Here is a 17,180-nt window from a genome sequence, read left to right on the forward strand (position 1 = left end):
ATAGAGACTTGAGCATGTCTACACAATTGTAAAAGATATAAGAAATGCCAAACACTTAAGAATTATTTCTCATTATGGTATGGCAAATATATTATATCTGATTGACGGACAAAAAACATTTTTTTTTTACCTGGAACCTACCGGTTTCCGTAGGAAACATATAAACAAATTATTATCATAAGATAAGGACGTTGAATTATTTTTTCCCTATAGGAAGGTATTATAGTACAAGTGACATGCTTCACAAACCAAAACATATCTGATCTTGGAGGGGTCCTTCTTAAAAAAAAAAACTTTTAATTCAAGCATATTCTATTCATTTCTTTTCTGAGCTGAGTTTAATAAATACATGTAGCATGTGGTGTTCTATTTGACTTCACAAAATGATCGTTTCATTGCTTTATCAATGAATGCTGAAATGTCATTTATATTTATGTTATACATGTTGTTCAAATACTTTGATTAATATATATACATATTTTCTTCTGAATAACATATCAAAACACAAGTTTTGTGTGAGTTGTCATTTATTGAAAACGTGGTATTGTAAACACGGAAGTAATTTTTGTTGTATAGCTAGGATTAAAGTCAATTTATCCATAGTAAAGTGAGGTTATCCGAATTCAAAATTGTTGAAAATTTTATTTCAACATAGATAAGATATATCATGTACATGTTCAGTATGTACACTGTATTTTGTATAATCCGACTTAACTCAATATGAGTTAAGTCCCGTTATGGAGACAAATAGAGATAAAAAGTTCAGGGAAGATAACTCTCACTCAAATGCACTGACTTCATTTAGCCACATCCATTACGCATGTGCATTTGCTCTTCCTTTCCATCTTCCGTCATCCATTGAAGCTCAGCATCGAGTTTAGTCTCAACAATATTCATCTTCATCTTGTGTTCCTTTGACTGTCCAACGTCGGAAATATGAACATAATCAGTGCAAATAAATCCTGGACTAAACGCCCATCCATATTACCCGATGTGTGAATAATATCATGGCATATCTAAAGTATCAACATCCCCAACGACGATATTAACCACGTGTGCAGCAACCATCGCAGTAGATGAACTCTTGTTTGTGAACTTGACCTCAGTGTATCAATACCTTGGTGAAATCAAACCAACTTTTCGTTGTTATTAAAATCAACGTTTACAAATGGTGCCCACATACATTGGACTTTACCAATAGCCGCCATGCAGTGATCACGTGCCTGTTGGATCCACCACGACATAGATCGGTGTCACATATCATCGGGTTCGGACTGCAAAATATTCCATCCATCATGGCTTCCGTGTAAACATGTGTTGGTAAAATTGTTTTAATTTTTAAGTGCAGTCAAGTCACAGAACGATAAGTAAGAGGAGGTCAAATCCCAGAATGATAGGTAAGAGATCAAATCACAGAATGATAAGAAAGAGGTAAAATAACAGAATGATAAGTAAGAGATCAAATCACAGAATGATAAGTAAGAGATCAAATCACAGAATGATAAGTAAGAGGTTAAATCACAGAATGATAAGTAAGAGATCAAATCACAGAATGATAAGTAAGAGGTCAAATCACAGAATGATAAGTAAGGGGTTAAATCACAGAATGATAAGTAAGAGGTCATATCACAAAATGATAAGTAAGAGGTCAAATCACAGAATGATAAGTAAGAGATCAAATCACAAAATGATAAGTAAGAGATCAAATCACAGAAGGATAAGGAAGAGGTCAAATCACAGAAGGATAAGTAAGAGATCAAATCACAGAATGATAAGTAAGAGATCAAATCACAGAATGATAAGTAAGAGGTCAAATCCCAGAATGATAAGTAAGAGGTCAAATCACAGAATGATAAGTAAGAGATCAAATCACAGAATGATAAGTAAGAGATCAAATCACAGAATGATAAGTAAGAGGTCAAATCACAGAATGATAAGTAAGAGATCAAATCACAGAATGATAAGTAAGAGATCAAATCACAGAATGATAAGTAAGAGGTCAAATCACAGAATGATAAGTAAGATATCAAATCACAGAATGATAAGTAAGAGGTCAAATCACAGAATGATAAGTAAGAGATCAAATCACAGAATGATAAGTAAGAGGTCAAATCACAGAATGATAAGTAAGGGGAGGTCAAACCACAGATTGATAAGTAAGAGGTCAAATCACAAAATGATTAGTAAGAGGTCAAATCACAGAATGATAATTAAGTGATCAAATCACAGAGTGATAAGTAAGAGATCAAATCACAGAATGATAAGGAAGAGGTCAAATCACAGAATGATAAGTAAGAGATTAAATCACAGGATGATAAGTAAGAGATCAAATCACAAAATGATAAGTAAGAGATCAAATCACAGAATGATAAGTAAGAGGTCAAATCATAGAATGATAAGTAAGAGATCAAATCACAGAATGATAAGTAAGAGGTCAAATCACAGAATGATAAGTAAGAGATCAAATCACAGAATGATAAGTAAGAGGTCAAATCACAGAATGATAAGTAAGGGGAGGTCAAACCACAGAATGATAAGTAAGAGGTCAAATCACAAAATGATAAGTAAGAGGTCAAATCACAGAATGATAATTAAGAGATCAAATCACAGAATGATAAGTAAGAGATCAAATCACAGAATGATAAGTAAGAGGTCAAATCACAGAATGATAAGTAAGAGGTCAAATCACAGAATGATAAGTAAGAGATCAAATCACAGAATGATAAGTAAGAGATCAAATCACAGAATGATAAGTAAGAGGTCAAATCACAGAATGATAAGTAAGAGGTCAAATCACAGAATGACTGTGAATGAACCTTAAGAAAGACATTTTCTGCGCATTCAACCATAGTGGCATGTATCACTTTGTTAATTTAACTGTTAATATTTACTTGCCATTTAATTGAAATAGTTTGTGCATCAATTAGCTGATCTCTTGACAGTCTTGTAAATATTTACACTTGTGCTTGTCTTGATATATGCTATTTATTCAATGTTTATTTATTTAATTTTGCATTGACATCACCTAATATTTACTTGCCATTTAATTGAATTATTTTGTGCATCAATCAGCTGATCTCTTGACAGTCTTGTAAATTTTTATACTTGTGCTTGTCCTGATATATGCTATTTATTCAACGTTTATTTATTTATTTTTGCATTGACATCACCTCGATCATCACCACCATTGTTTGTGCCTCCATGTTTTACACTGGTTGAGAAATATTTTTGAAGTAAGAGTCACAGATCAGGGAGTGTGAGAGTTTTCAGATTAACAAGAGGTAAAGCTATGACTGATTGAGAAGGGAAGCATCTACAGATCAGGTTCATATACCATATATTTGGTAAGATTTGGGTTTAGTGAAGTTTGTGTATATTGTGATGTCTATATGTGTTGTAAATAGAATTTCATTTGGATACTATAAAAGGAAATGTTCATAGTGAAAAGTAAAGTATTTTATGATGATGAATTTGCATAATATAATGCATGAAATGTTATTTTTACAATCCTTAAAAGTTACGAGGAAAATGGAATTATTTTCTTGAGCAAAATATTCAGTGTCCAACATTTACAAGTGAATGCTCCTTGGGTGTTCAATGACGATGTCTTATTTTTGGGAAAATTTCATCTAAATTCCATTTGATTGTCAGTTAGTAGGTGACAAAAATAAATAAATAACTAAATAGATAAAATAATAAATAAATAAAATAAAATAAACGAATAAATTCCAAGGATTCCTTATAGAGTGTTAGAACTACTTAAACATTTCAACAAACTTGTCAGGAAATAAGAATTCCAATTAATGCAGATTAATACTGAAGGCCCAACCACTTATTTGAAATAAAATAAATAAAGAAATAAATTCCAAGGATTCCTTAGAGTCTTAGAAACTACCTAAACATTTCAACAAAATTGTCAGCAAATAGAAATTCCAATTAATTCAGATTAAAATTGTAGGCAACACAATGTATTTAACATAAAATAAATAAATGAATGAATAAATTTCAAGGATTCCTTAGAGTGTTAGAAACTACCTAAACACTAACAAACTTGTCAGGAAATAGAAATCTCAATTACCGGTAATTCAGGTTATAATTGAAGGTCCAACCACTAATTTAACATCTCTTGTTCTAGTTAAAAATTCCACAAGCCAAGTTGAAGTTCAAGGTCAATTTATTCACTCAAACCATATAAGTGGTACATGAGGTTCAACAATATATGTACAATATATACAAAAAATAATATACAAGATACAATGGCGGAAATACATTCTTATGAAGTAACAAAAATAATTATGCCAAAACATATTCATTCCAGAGCACATTCGTAAAGAGTTACAATTTGTTTGGCTGATTATTGTCAATTTCAAGAAGCCCACCTTTCAAATGCAATATTGTTCAATGCCGTGGCCTTTGTCATTCAATTCTGGCTAAACAGTAAAGTTTTATCAGGAAGTATGGCATGTAGCTCAAGATTTTACAATGCAGCTTTAGCCCATAATTAAAAAAAAAATAAATAAATAAATAATAATATTAATAAATTAATAAAAAAAATAAGTAAATAAATAAATATAAATAAATATATAGGCAAATAAATAAAATTAAGTTAATTAATTAATTGATTAAATAGTTACAAAAAAAAGGCATATATATCTTCCACATTTTGTCAAACCAAGAAACATCTTCATTATTTGAAATATTTCACAGCTACTTGTCAATTAGACCTAACATTCCACGTTCAGTTTTTTGCTTACCTTGGCGTGAAGCCTTCTCGTCATTCCAATTTACTTTAATGCTACAGAAATTTATTTCATTTGTTGGCTTTGACACTAAAACATTTAAGGGTAATACTCTTAGAGTTGGGGGCGCTACACACTTGAATTTATCAGGCTTGTCTGAAGATTATATAAAGATTAAAGGGAGATGGAAGTCCATGCATTTCAGACTTACATTCAATATTAGTCAGTCAGACACTTGTCAACACCTTTTTACTGTTTTTTAACGTATTCTAAGTTTGCAGGCACTTCTGTCATGGTATGGATTATTGGATCATCTTTGTTATATTGTGCAAAAAACCACACATTCATCAATTTAGATAATGCGAATTGGACAAAGAACAATACAACATCCATATCAGATGGTTTGGTCAACAAGGAATGACCTGGAAAAAGGTTCAAGCATTCAAATATTCAAACTCTGGTGTCATAATACGACAACCCACATGTCATAATGATTCATTGTGGGAAATAGGATTGGTTCCATGTCCCTTTGCCATCTACAAAAGTTTATGAAGTTGACTGTCTGGTTTTCGATTATCTTTAATACCAAGGTTAAAATTTATTGGGTCACAAATACTGCCAAGAAATTATTTCAGGCCCATGTTGTCACACAAGGCTTGCATTAGGATAAATAGCTCATTATACTGGCTCAAGATTTTACAATGCAGCTTTAGCCCATAATTAAAAAAAAATAAATAAATAAATAATAATATTAATAAATTAATAAAAAAAATAAATAAATAAATAAATATAAATAAATATATAGACAAATAAATAAAATTAAGTTAATTACTTAATTGATTAAATAGTTACAAAAAAAGGCTTATATATCTTCCACATTTTGTCAAACCAAGAAACATCTTCATTATTTGAAATATTTCACAGCTACTTGTCAATTAGACCTAACATTCCACGTTCAGTTTTTTGCTTACCTTGGCGTGAAGCCTTCTCGTCATTCCAATTTACCTTAATGCTACAGAAATTTATTTCATTTGTTGGCTTTGACACTAAAACATTTAAGGGTAATACTCTTAGAGTTGGGGGCGCTACACACTTAAATTTATCAGGCTTGTCTGAAGATTATATAAAGATTAAAGGGAGATGGAAGTCCATGCATTTCAGACTTACATTCAATATTAGTCAGTCAGACACTTGTCAACACCTTTTTACTGTTTTTTAACGTATTCTAAGTTTGCAGGCACTTCTGTCATGGTATGGATTATTGGATCATCTTTGTTATATTGTGCAAAAAACCACACATTCATCAATTTAGATAATGCGAATTGGACAAAGAACAATACAACATCCATATCAGATGGTTTGGTCAACAAGGAATGACCTGGAAAAAGGTTCAAGCATTCAAATATTCAAACTCTGGTGTCATAATACGACAACCAACATGTCATAATGATTCATTGTGGGTAATAGGATTGGTTCCATGTCCCTTTGCCATTTACAAAAGTTGATGAAGTTGACTGTCTGGTTTTCGATTATCTTTAATACCAAGGTTAAAATTTATTGGGTCACAAATACTGCCAAGAAATTATTTCAGTCCCATGTTGTCACACAAGGCTTGCATTAGGATAAATAGCTCATTATACTGGTTCATTACCACAAGGGGTAGGGGTATATTCACTACCCCAATATTCAACAGTGCTCATCAAAATTGTATCCAGAGGGTGTCCACCTTTCTCATATAGCACATTCTACCATTATCCTCTATACCATTAGGTGTGACATAATCAAAATAATGTGTCAAAATTTGCAGTGCTACCTACCATTTCCATTTAGTTATGATCATTACATATATTATTCATCTTTGCAACTATTGATCTATTGAACTATTGAACAGTTATTGATCATTACATATATTATTGATCTTTGCAACTATTGATCTATTGAAAAGTTATCGATCATTACATATATTATTGATCTTCATATAAATTTCCCTAGTTCTACGGTATACTGCATATATATCAAGCAGTAATTAATTTTGTATAACTGTAATATATAGCAGTTTTGTCATGGCATGGGCAAAATTTGCCGCATGTGGCGGATGTCTTCACATGCTGCGCTTTATTAGCTCCCATATGAAGACATATGGCCGAATTTTGCTAGAAGCTCGCTGCTGATCCTGTTATCTTCCAGGGCCAGTGGCCAATAATTGAGCTTCCGTCATTGTGCCATTGCTATTGATTCTACGTCATATACTATTGATAAAGTCGACGTAGACCTTTGTCTTTGTAATACATTGCTACCTGCTCATTGCAATTCATTTATCATTGAATATCATTGTATATCATTGAATATCATTGAATATTATTGCATAACATTGCATATCATTGCATATCATTGAATATCATTGTACCCATTGTGTAAATACATGTATACACTTTGTGTACATCATTGATTGAATATCATTGAACATCATTGTACCCATTGTGTATTAATTATTCAATATACACTTTGTGTACATCATTGAATTGATACTTTATGTACATCATTGTAGAGATACCTTGTGTACATCATTGTATTCATTGTATTGATGATTGATTTGACTATTGATTGTATTGATGATTGATTTTGACTATTGATGTATTGATGATGATTTGAATATTAATCAATAAAGCCATGACAAAAACTGCCAATCATTCTTGATCTATTTTGTCGACATAATATATCTATTTTGTACATGTAAATACGATAGAGAAAGAAATTGAACTCGAATGTTTCAATTAAAGCCAATTTGACTGTAAGTCTTTCGCGGGTCCAAAAACATTTATCTGATATTTGACAGAAGAAATAACCCCCCAAGACCGTTAACTTTCATATACAGTTACGATTTGATGAAGATTGTTCCTTAATTGATGTTCGTTATGAATTATTAATGAAGTAATTTAAAAAAAATTAAAATAGGTATTTGTATTCCTTTCTTGACAAAGACATTGACACTCTATTGTACTATTGCAATCTTGTTCTTAACTAGTAGAAAAATTGCATAAGGATGCCTGTATTTTAGTTTATTCTATGACTGCAAAGAAGCGTTATTTTATGTTTTAACCGCTCGGTTATTCAGAGAAAAAAATCAGTTGTGAAAATTCAAAATATAATAAACAGTATGTAGAAAAACTGATATTTTAAGCTTTTGTCACCATTGTGCTCATTGTTTGCACGAAACTGATCATAATTAATTAATATCATAAATATTTTTTTCAGTTATTTTTTTAGCTTTTATTTGAAATTTGTTTATTTTTTTTATTTTTCAGACATGTGAAAAAAAAATGAATAACACGAGAGATCATAATATACAAGAAAGACATTATAACTCCATTCACACTTCCACCAGAATAAATAATTTTCAAAAACTTTAAATACATGGTCTTCCTGAGTATTAATCTGACCGAAAAGGATTCATTTAAGGAAACAGGATATAATATTCCTTGTTCAAGGTATTAAAAATTCAGAAAGTAGATATAATTAACTTATTCCGTATGCTGCAAGAATTTCATTATAAGACAAGCTTAAACTAATATTCCCTCGGGAGGGAAAAACATTGGTCAATAGAAACATGCAGATTGGACTTTTATTCTCAGAAAATTTCAGCATCAATGCTGAATTTTCAAAATATATATTCCGGAATGCATAAAAAAATAGTTGTTTCCTGGAAGTTAAACTTTTTAAAATATTTCTTAAACGAGTTTAATGAATATCATATATTTATCATTCACAAGTTGTTCTGATTTACGCAATATAAATATGTTATGATGGAATTTGATTGTACTTTTTATATAATCAATTAATGTTATCTAATTTTCAATTGCATATTCTGCTTTACAAATGCCCTTCTAGATTGCATAAAATAATATTTGTTTTTTTTTCAGGATATTCTATTTAAACATTTTATTTAAAAAATAATAATCAAAAGTAATATTTTATTGCTTTGTTTAATCCACCAAAAATGTACAAGCTTCTTTTCAAACTTTCCCAAATGACAACGAATACTACATATTGGCCCGTATAGAATGGAATTATTAACAAGGTTCTTTTAAGATTTTGCTTTTTAAGCAGTGACAGAAATAAGACCGTTTTTTGGCACTAGGCATGACACTAGAAGCGTTTATTGTGCTGTATATCCGCCATCTACTGTGCCGTATATCCGCCATCTACTGGAATAGCTGTTCCTGTCATGTTGTCTGCTGCCGGGGAGCAGAGAAAGATAACTAGTTCAGCCACCTGTCAAAGATAAGATATTCAGAAAAGTAACTAAACTAAGCTTGTGCAAGTTATTTGGAATGTTAATTAATCAGAGAGTAAAGATCTGCTTTGTGAATACAGTCCGTTTTGGAGTATTACTGCCATCCGAAAATATATTATTGGACTGTTCCTTATTATCATCAGACGATTACAGGTAGTGTTTTAGACTCCAAGAACCATTAGCAGGACGTCAAAGCAACGTTTTAATTTAGGTGTTTAAGATATTATTATCGACAGAGATGAAATGATAAAAAATAAAACTCTGCAAAGGTTTTGCTTAAGTTATTAAAGTTAGTTTACATGTATAAAACATTAAAACACTACCATTTAATTTCCTTTTAATGCCTTTAAAAGCTTTTAGAGAGACCTTAAGAATTTTTTTATTTAAATCAAAGTTAAAATCTCGGACACTTCCGTAGAACGCTTTATCATATATCTACTTCTCTTTCTCATAAAATTGACAATCTCATCCATTTCAAAAATCGCTTGCCTTAAAGAAAAGAGAAATTGATCTATTTACATATCTCCTTCATCCTGCTTTTGAGAGCGCAATTTTCAAATGAATGCTTCTATCAATAAATAATAAAAAATAGATACTATGTATATACAAAGTTCAGAAATATTAATCATAAGAGTAATATTTAAGAGGACTGACGGGTTGTTCGTTAATTTCATTTTATACCATATTTCATGTTTTTTTGTTTTTTTTTTCATAAAGTACTTTTCAAAGAAAAGTCATTGCAATGTGTCTAGTAGTCTTTCATCGTTTTTTGGCACTTAATACGCTTTTTAAGTTAACAATTCAGAACGCTATTAGTTATGGAGTTAAAGCTAACGACGGTGTTTATCTTACAACGTCATGTGCGCAATTCCATCCTATTAAAGCAGAATTACACTGTTTCTACACCTGTCTGAAGAGTCAACAATGGGCATACATGTTCAGCTACAATGACAAAGACCAGCTATGTTTGTGTTGTGCTGACTTCCCTGAGACTGATATTATTAACACGGAATGGAGTACCTATCAGCCGCGTACGTATTGATATATCAGGCTAGTAAGCATTAAATATCATGATTCAGGCTACTCTGTAGATTCCTTATTTTTCGCGAGTACTTATTTTCGCCAAACGGCTTTTCAACGTCAAATTGCGAGAATAATAATTCGATCGCGAATGATCGATTGCTCCAAAGATTTTACACAGATTTCAGCACAATAAGAATAAAAGCGAGTAATTTTATTTTGCTTGTTGCCTCTCGCGATTTTAAGCGATAATTAATTCCACTTGTATATTAAGAATCTACAGTATATGTTAAAGTAAATATGTGTACTAAAGATTTTCATGTGTTTCCAAAATTTTAGGAAAAGTCTTATTCTGCTAAGGGAATACGTTGTGACAATCACTTTTGTATCAGGTTAGCTTCACGGCCTGTAACAATGATTTCCCATAGTTCTTTGTCGTTGCAGAAGTCACGTGATTTAAATTAGCTGGGGCAATACCCGGGTGAGCTGCTGTGTGAGTAACACGTATATCAGAGGCAGTCGGGTTTACTGCAGGGACAATATATTATGCAGTATGCAACGTACAGAACCTTTAGTTAGTAGTAACAAAGGGCACGGAGAGCATACCGTGCGTTATGACGTTGGTGAAGTACGAGGACGCTGCTGAGTGAGCTAACGATCCAGATGTGACAAATACAGTCAAGCTTTCTGAGGGTTATCATCGCCTTTCCATAAGTTCCGGGACTACAGCCCCAGAAGCGATCGGACAATTGGTGTACCTAAGCTGAAACTTTTGGTGTTGATCGAGATTCAGATAAGTCGATCTGAAAGGAACTAGAACTTAGAGCTCGTAATTGTGGCAAACCTAGATATAAAGATCTGTACAAGTGAACATTACAGGGCAACAATATAAATCAAAATCAGATATGATTTTATACAGAAACATTTAGTATGTGAGTCTGTCTGTCAAGTTATAAGTTTTATTGATTTTTTTCTTACATGTATATGTGAAACAGACGTGTGCAAGTGCGTGTGAATGTTAGTGTGATTTTGTAATATATTTTTCTTTCATTTTGTAAATAAATTTCTTTTAATTGGAACTATCTTAAGTGTTATTTGGAGATAGGTTCTCAACTACCGGTCCCACCAAATGTAATGAGGTTGATCCAGGCTACTTAAGACATGTTCTCTGCCCTGTAATATACGTGTTCCTCACACAGCAGCTCACCCGGGAATTGCCCCAGCCAATTTAAATCACGTGACTTTTGCAACGACAAAGAACTAGGGAAAATCATTGTTACAGGCTGTAAAGCTAACCTGATACACAAATGATTGTAAAATACGTTTATGTGACATTTACTGTTTTTCAGTTAGGAAATATATGTATATACTGAATTTTTCATTACTATTTACACGTTTTACAAGTGTTTACTAATTGTTTTATGGTGAGATACTTTATAATATGAATTAAAAAAATGAAGAGCTGCATATTATATTCAGGGGGAATGCGTTTGTCCGTTAGCATATCAAGTGATGGAATATTACTTGAAATAAACCTTAATGAATAAAAATAGATTATTTTTTAAATTAAAAGAAAAACAAAAAAACATTGATACACTGCTTTCATTTTCTGAAATGAGTTGTCTATGTCAAAAATAGTTATTTTTATATTTTTTTTTTAATTTAAAATTTAAACTTGAAAATATTCTATATATCAAGCTTGTAAATATTGTACATGTGAATATAAAAGGCTTGGAATGATTATATATACCAGACTTGAAAGTATTGTTTAAAACAGGTTTGTACCAATAAGAAATATCAGGCACCTAAGTATTATATTTATAACTCATCACATTCGCCCTTTAACATAAATAAAATTTTTACATGTAAGTTTTGAAATTTTTAATAGATATCAGTGTGTTGAGTTATGTAGAAAATAACCTTTCAAATAATTTAGCTAACTGCTTCACCAGAATTTTAATATTCAGTAATCGTAATTATTAAGAATAACAGTTTTGGAAGCAGTATAAATATCAGTCTATAAGTAGCAACAAAAAATATGAGTCCAATACAGTTGTGCTTTATCCATGAGAATAGAGATCTTTTCAATTACATCTTGTAACAAAGATCTTGATCGGGAAAGTTCTATTGAACTTTCAATGAATTCCAAATAATAGATAGTTAAAACATGATTCTAAGCAGGAATGTTCCAGCAAATTAACAAAGATATTTACCATAATTTTGTCATCAATTTTAACTTTTGTAGCAACATGTCCAACTGGATATGTTGTATACCACCATACTTATATTGATATCTGTCTACTGTATGTACCAATCAAAGCTAAGTACACAGTTGCCTCGTCAAACTGCAAACAAAATGGCGGCGACATCATCAAAATCGGTACTTTGGAGAAATGCGATTTTTTCAAATATTATTTGGGTAGGTATGACTTTTGTTTTTCTTTTATGTGCAATACTCATTGTTTTTATGACAGATACTATTCATATATCTTAAACATCTTCCATTTTTAGAATCATGATCCCCGATAAAAAAATATTAATAGAAAAACTACACGTGCTTAACAATCGTACTTCAGATTTTAAGTTTAAAACAAAATATCCACGCTACTTTTTTCCATTGATAAAAAACACCTTGTTTTCCTTATAACACTATATGAAATCTCTTCTTAAGTTGGGTAGCCATTTTAATAGTATTGATCCCAACAGAAGATAGCATACAATGAAACCTGTTTAATTCGACATGCACTGGGAGACGAATTTTGTGTCGTAATAGACAGTGTTCGGATTACATAGTGTAAAATAACATTTAAATGAGTAAAATTGGAAAACAATTTGACGACGGAATTACATTGTAACAGTATGACGGATTACATAGGTGTCGGGTTAGACAGTTTTCACTGTATTACGTAATACATAATATATGATACCATTTTAAATTATTGTCAGAAACGCAGGTCTTGTCCAATTTCTTTGAAATTTGTCTCATTAAATATTTGAATAAATACAATTTTTAGCAACAAATAATTTTAGTTAAAACTTTTTACATAATTGGAATAATGTGGCCACATAATTACATAAAACAAATTGCTAAAATTTGCATTTCAAGCAAAATCGATGTATCAAACAAGCTAGGTATACCCTCATTTCAAAACTAATTATCAAATCCATATATAACTAAACCTAAATCTTAATCTTAATCTCTAATTTATCTAAAAAGGCATATTTCCGATGGAAATCCAGGTTACAACTAAAGAGAAATGTGCTGTTATCCTAAGTTATAGAATTTTGTGCAATGCTTAGACATGATCATTACCCAGATTGGACGTCATTTAGGGGACATAATTTCAAAACGATAGCATTTTTCAAAATGAACTCATTATTTCTTGTTCCATTCAATGTCTATCAACTTGTGTGAATAAAATTGGACAGTATATACAATGTTTATGGAGCAGTAGTTGTAATTCTGTATTCATTACATTTTATTTTATATAATCATGAAATGGTATCATATATTATGGGACACCCTGCATACCCTAACAAAAAAATACTATAGTAAACTATAGTTAACTATAGTACCAAAGTTAAAACTTTGGAACTTTGATTTACTATAGTGAAAACTTTGGAACTTTGATTTACTATAGTAATAACTTTGGAACTTTGATTTACTATAGTGAAAACTTTGGAACTTTGATTAACTATAGTGAAAACTTTAGAACTTTGATTTACTATGGTAAAAACTTTGGAACTTTGAATAACTATGGCGAAAACTTTGGAACTTTGATTTACTGTAGTAAAAACTTTGATTAAGTACTATAAAACCCTTGGAATTATTTTTTGGCTTTCCATTCAGTACATTTCAAGACTAAGATTCATTAAAGTTTCAGAGAACGTTTTGAAAATAACCTGTTAAAAGAACGAACACAAGAAATGAATTTTAATGTACAAATTGTCTCTTGCACCGATAAATAAGCAATATTTAATATTATTTATGGGAAAATTTATTATCAGATATAAATTCCGTCACTTAGAATCAAATATTTGCCTCCTTAACTTCAGATAATTTTTTTTCTACTATTAAATGTAAATATTGAATTTAAATTAATTACTTTGAATATTTAAATTAAGATGAACAACAAAACCAGCCTAAACAAACCAATATCATCCCCCTTAAAAAAGACTAATAATTAAAAATTAATAAAACAAAATACAAAAACTTTAAAACTTTGATCTATCTTGGTAAAACTTTGAAACTTTGATTTACTATTCTAATAACTTTGGAACTTTGATTTTCTATGGCGAAAACTTTGAAACTTTGATTTACTATAGTAAAAACTTTGGAACTTTGATTTACCATAGTGAAAACTTTGGAACTTTGATTTACTATATTAATAAATTTGGAACTTTGTTTTACTATAGTGAAAACTTTGGAACTTTGATTAACTATAGTGAAAACATTGGAACTTTGATTTTTAATAACTTTGGAACTTTGATTTACTATAGTGAAAATTTGAAACTTTGATTTACTATATGATAAAAACTTTGGAACTTTGATTTACTATCGTGAAAACTTTGGAACTTTGAATGGCGAAAATACAGATTTACTATAGTTAACTATAGTTTACTATAGTTTACTATAGTATTTTTTTGTTAGGGTAATGCCCTCTGTTTTGGGTCAATATACAGTAATACATATGCTGCCCTATGTTTTAGGTCAATATACAGAAATACATATACTGCCCTCTGTTTTAGGTCAATATACAGTAATACATGTACTGCCCTCTGTTTTAGGTCAATATACAGTAAAACACATACTGCTCTCGATATTTAGATCAATATACAGGTAATGGCCAGTTCCAGGTTTGGGTTCAGGGAATAGAAGAGAATAAAACCCAATGGAGATTCCACGATGGTACACTGATGCCTGGTCACTGTCTTGCTAGTCAGTCTGACCTTGAGGGCAAAATTCACATGAGGGCCATGAGTAACCTAAGCTTTGAATGTCAAGACACCTGTTCCACGGATGAATATCACTACATGTGTGAAATATATCATGTATTTTCCAATTGCCAGTAAGCTGGGATATATACCTTCATTGTTAGGCAGAGAACTACATATCACCTTTGTTATGCTGAATTACATAATCTTTGGTTTGTTCAACATAGAGTATTTTTATGAAAACAAATTATAAATGTAGAAATAGCTAACCTTAGAGTTAACAAGCATTTGATACAAGTTATATTGCTTCAAATATATAATATTATAGCGTGTGCTATATATTTTGTTTAATTCAGGGTAAAATTATATACTCTGATATTTGGGTGTCGTTACGTATAATGTGAAAGAAATCCACACAAAGATATAGCTTATTAATCAAAATTCATTGTGTGTATATATATTTTGTACATGTAAATACGATAGAGAAAGAAATTGAAGTTGAATGTTTCAATTAAAGCCAATTTCACTGTAAGTCTATCGCGGGTCCAAAAACATTTATATGATATTTTGACAGGAGAAATAACCCCCAGGATCGGTAACTTTCATATACAGTTATGATTTAATGAAGATTTTTTCTTAATTGATGTTCATATGAATGATGAATGAAGTAATTAAAAAACTTAAAATAGGTATTTGTATTCATTTCTTGACAAAGAAATTGACATTCTATTGTACTGTTGCAGTCTTGTTCTGAACCAATAGACAAATTGCGTAAGGATGCCTGTATTTTAGTTTATTCTATGACTGAAAAGAAGCGTTATTTAATGTTCTAACCGTTCGGTTTTTCAGAGGAAAATCAGTTGTCAAAATTCAAAATATAATAGACAGTATGCAGAAAATCTGATATTGTAAGCTTTTGTCACCATTGTGCTCATTATTTGCACGAAATTGATCATAATTAATATTATAAATATCTTTTTCAGTTATTTTTTAGCTTATATTTGAAATCTATATAATTTTTATTTTTCAGACATCTGAAAAAAAATAAATAACACCAGAGATCATAATATAAAAGACAGACATTAAAACACCATTCACACTTCCACCAGAATAAATAATTTAAATAACTTTAAATACATGGTCTTCCTGAATATTAATCTGACCTAAAGAGATTCATTCAAGGAAACAGGATATTATATTCCTTATTCAAGGTATTAAAAATTCAGAAACTAGATGTAATTAACTTATTCCGTATGCTGCAAGAATTTCACTATAAGACAAGATTAAATTAATATTCCCTCGTGAGCGAAAAACATTGGTCAATAGATACAGACACGTTCCATAAGTATTCGGTCAACATGGTGGTTTGTTTACGCTTGAAAACGGAAGTGTCAAATTTCAAACATTCGCTGTAATGAAATGAAGAAATAAAAATTTAAAATCATGTTAAACTAACTTGTTAATATTTAGTAAGATGTCCCTTGAGTCTGATTACATTCAAATTTCTGTTTGGTATAGACTTGTAGAGGTTCTTAACATAGTCAGGTCGGATGCTTGTCCAAATGCCCCGAATTTCCTCCACGAGATCGTCTTTAGAATTGATAAAGGAAATGCGTGTCTGAAGCTTTCTTCTTATCAATAGCCAAAGGTTTTCAATTATGTTGATATCGGGTGACTGGGCAGGCCAACTTAAGCAGTTAATTCCATTCTGGGCAATGTATTCTTGAGTAAACCTTGCTCGGTGAACGGTGGCATTGTCGTCCTGGAAGAAATATACACCACTAGGAAAATGTCGAGCAATCACTGGCCACAGGTTCTCTACCTGGTATTTTTCTGCATTTATGTTACCATTTACCGGAGTAATTGTCCCAACACCATTCCAAGAGATACACCCCATATCATTACTTTATATCTGGGTTGCGATGTCCGGGGTTGAACAAGATCAGGTCTCCAACCTTCGTTTCTCTTGCGCCAAATATGAACCCACTGGTCATGTCCAATTAATATCTTGCTCTCGTCGGAGAATATAACTTTAATCCAGTTATTCTGAACTGTCCATCGCCTTTTCTCTCTGCACCATGCAAGTCTCTTTCGTCGTTTAACCTCTTACACAGCAAGTTTCTTCTTCACTTTCAGTCCTGCCTTCATTAAATTTTGATGTGATATCACTTAAAGACTCCCGACCATGCGTT

Source organism: Saccostrea cucullata, unplaced genomic scaffold (genome assembly GCF_032062105.1).
Source record: "Saccostrea cucullata isolate Sc308-1 unplaced genomic scaffold, CSIRO_AGI_Scuc_v1 ctg1064, whole genome shotgun sequence".
In the NCBI taxonomy this organism is placed as follows: Eukaryota; Metazoa; Mollusca; class Bivalvia; order Ostreida; family Ostreidae; genus Saccostrea; species Saccostrea cuccullata.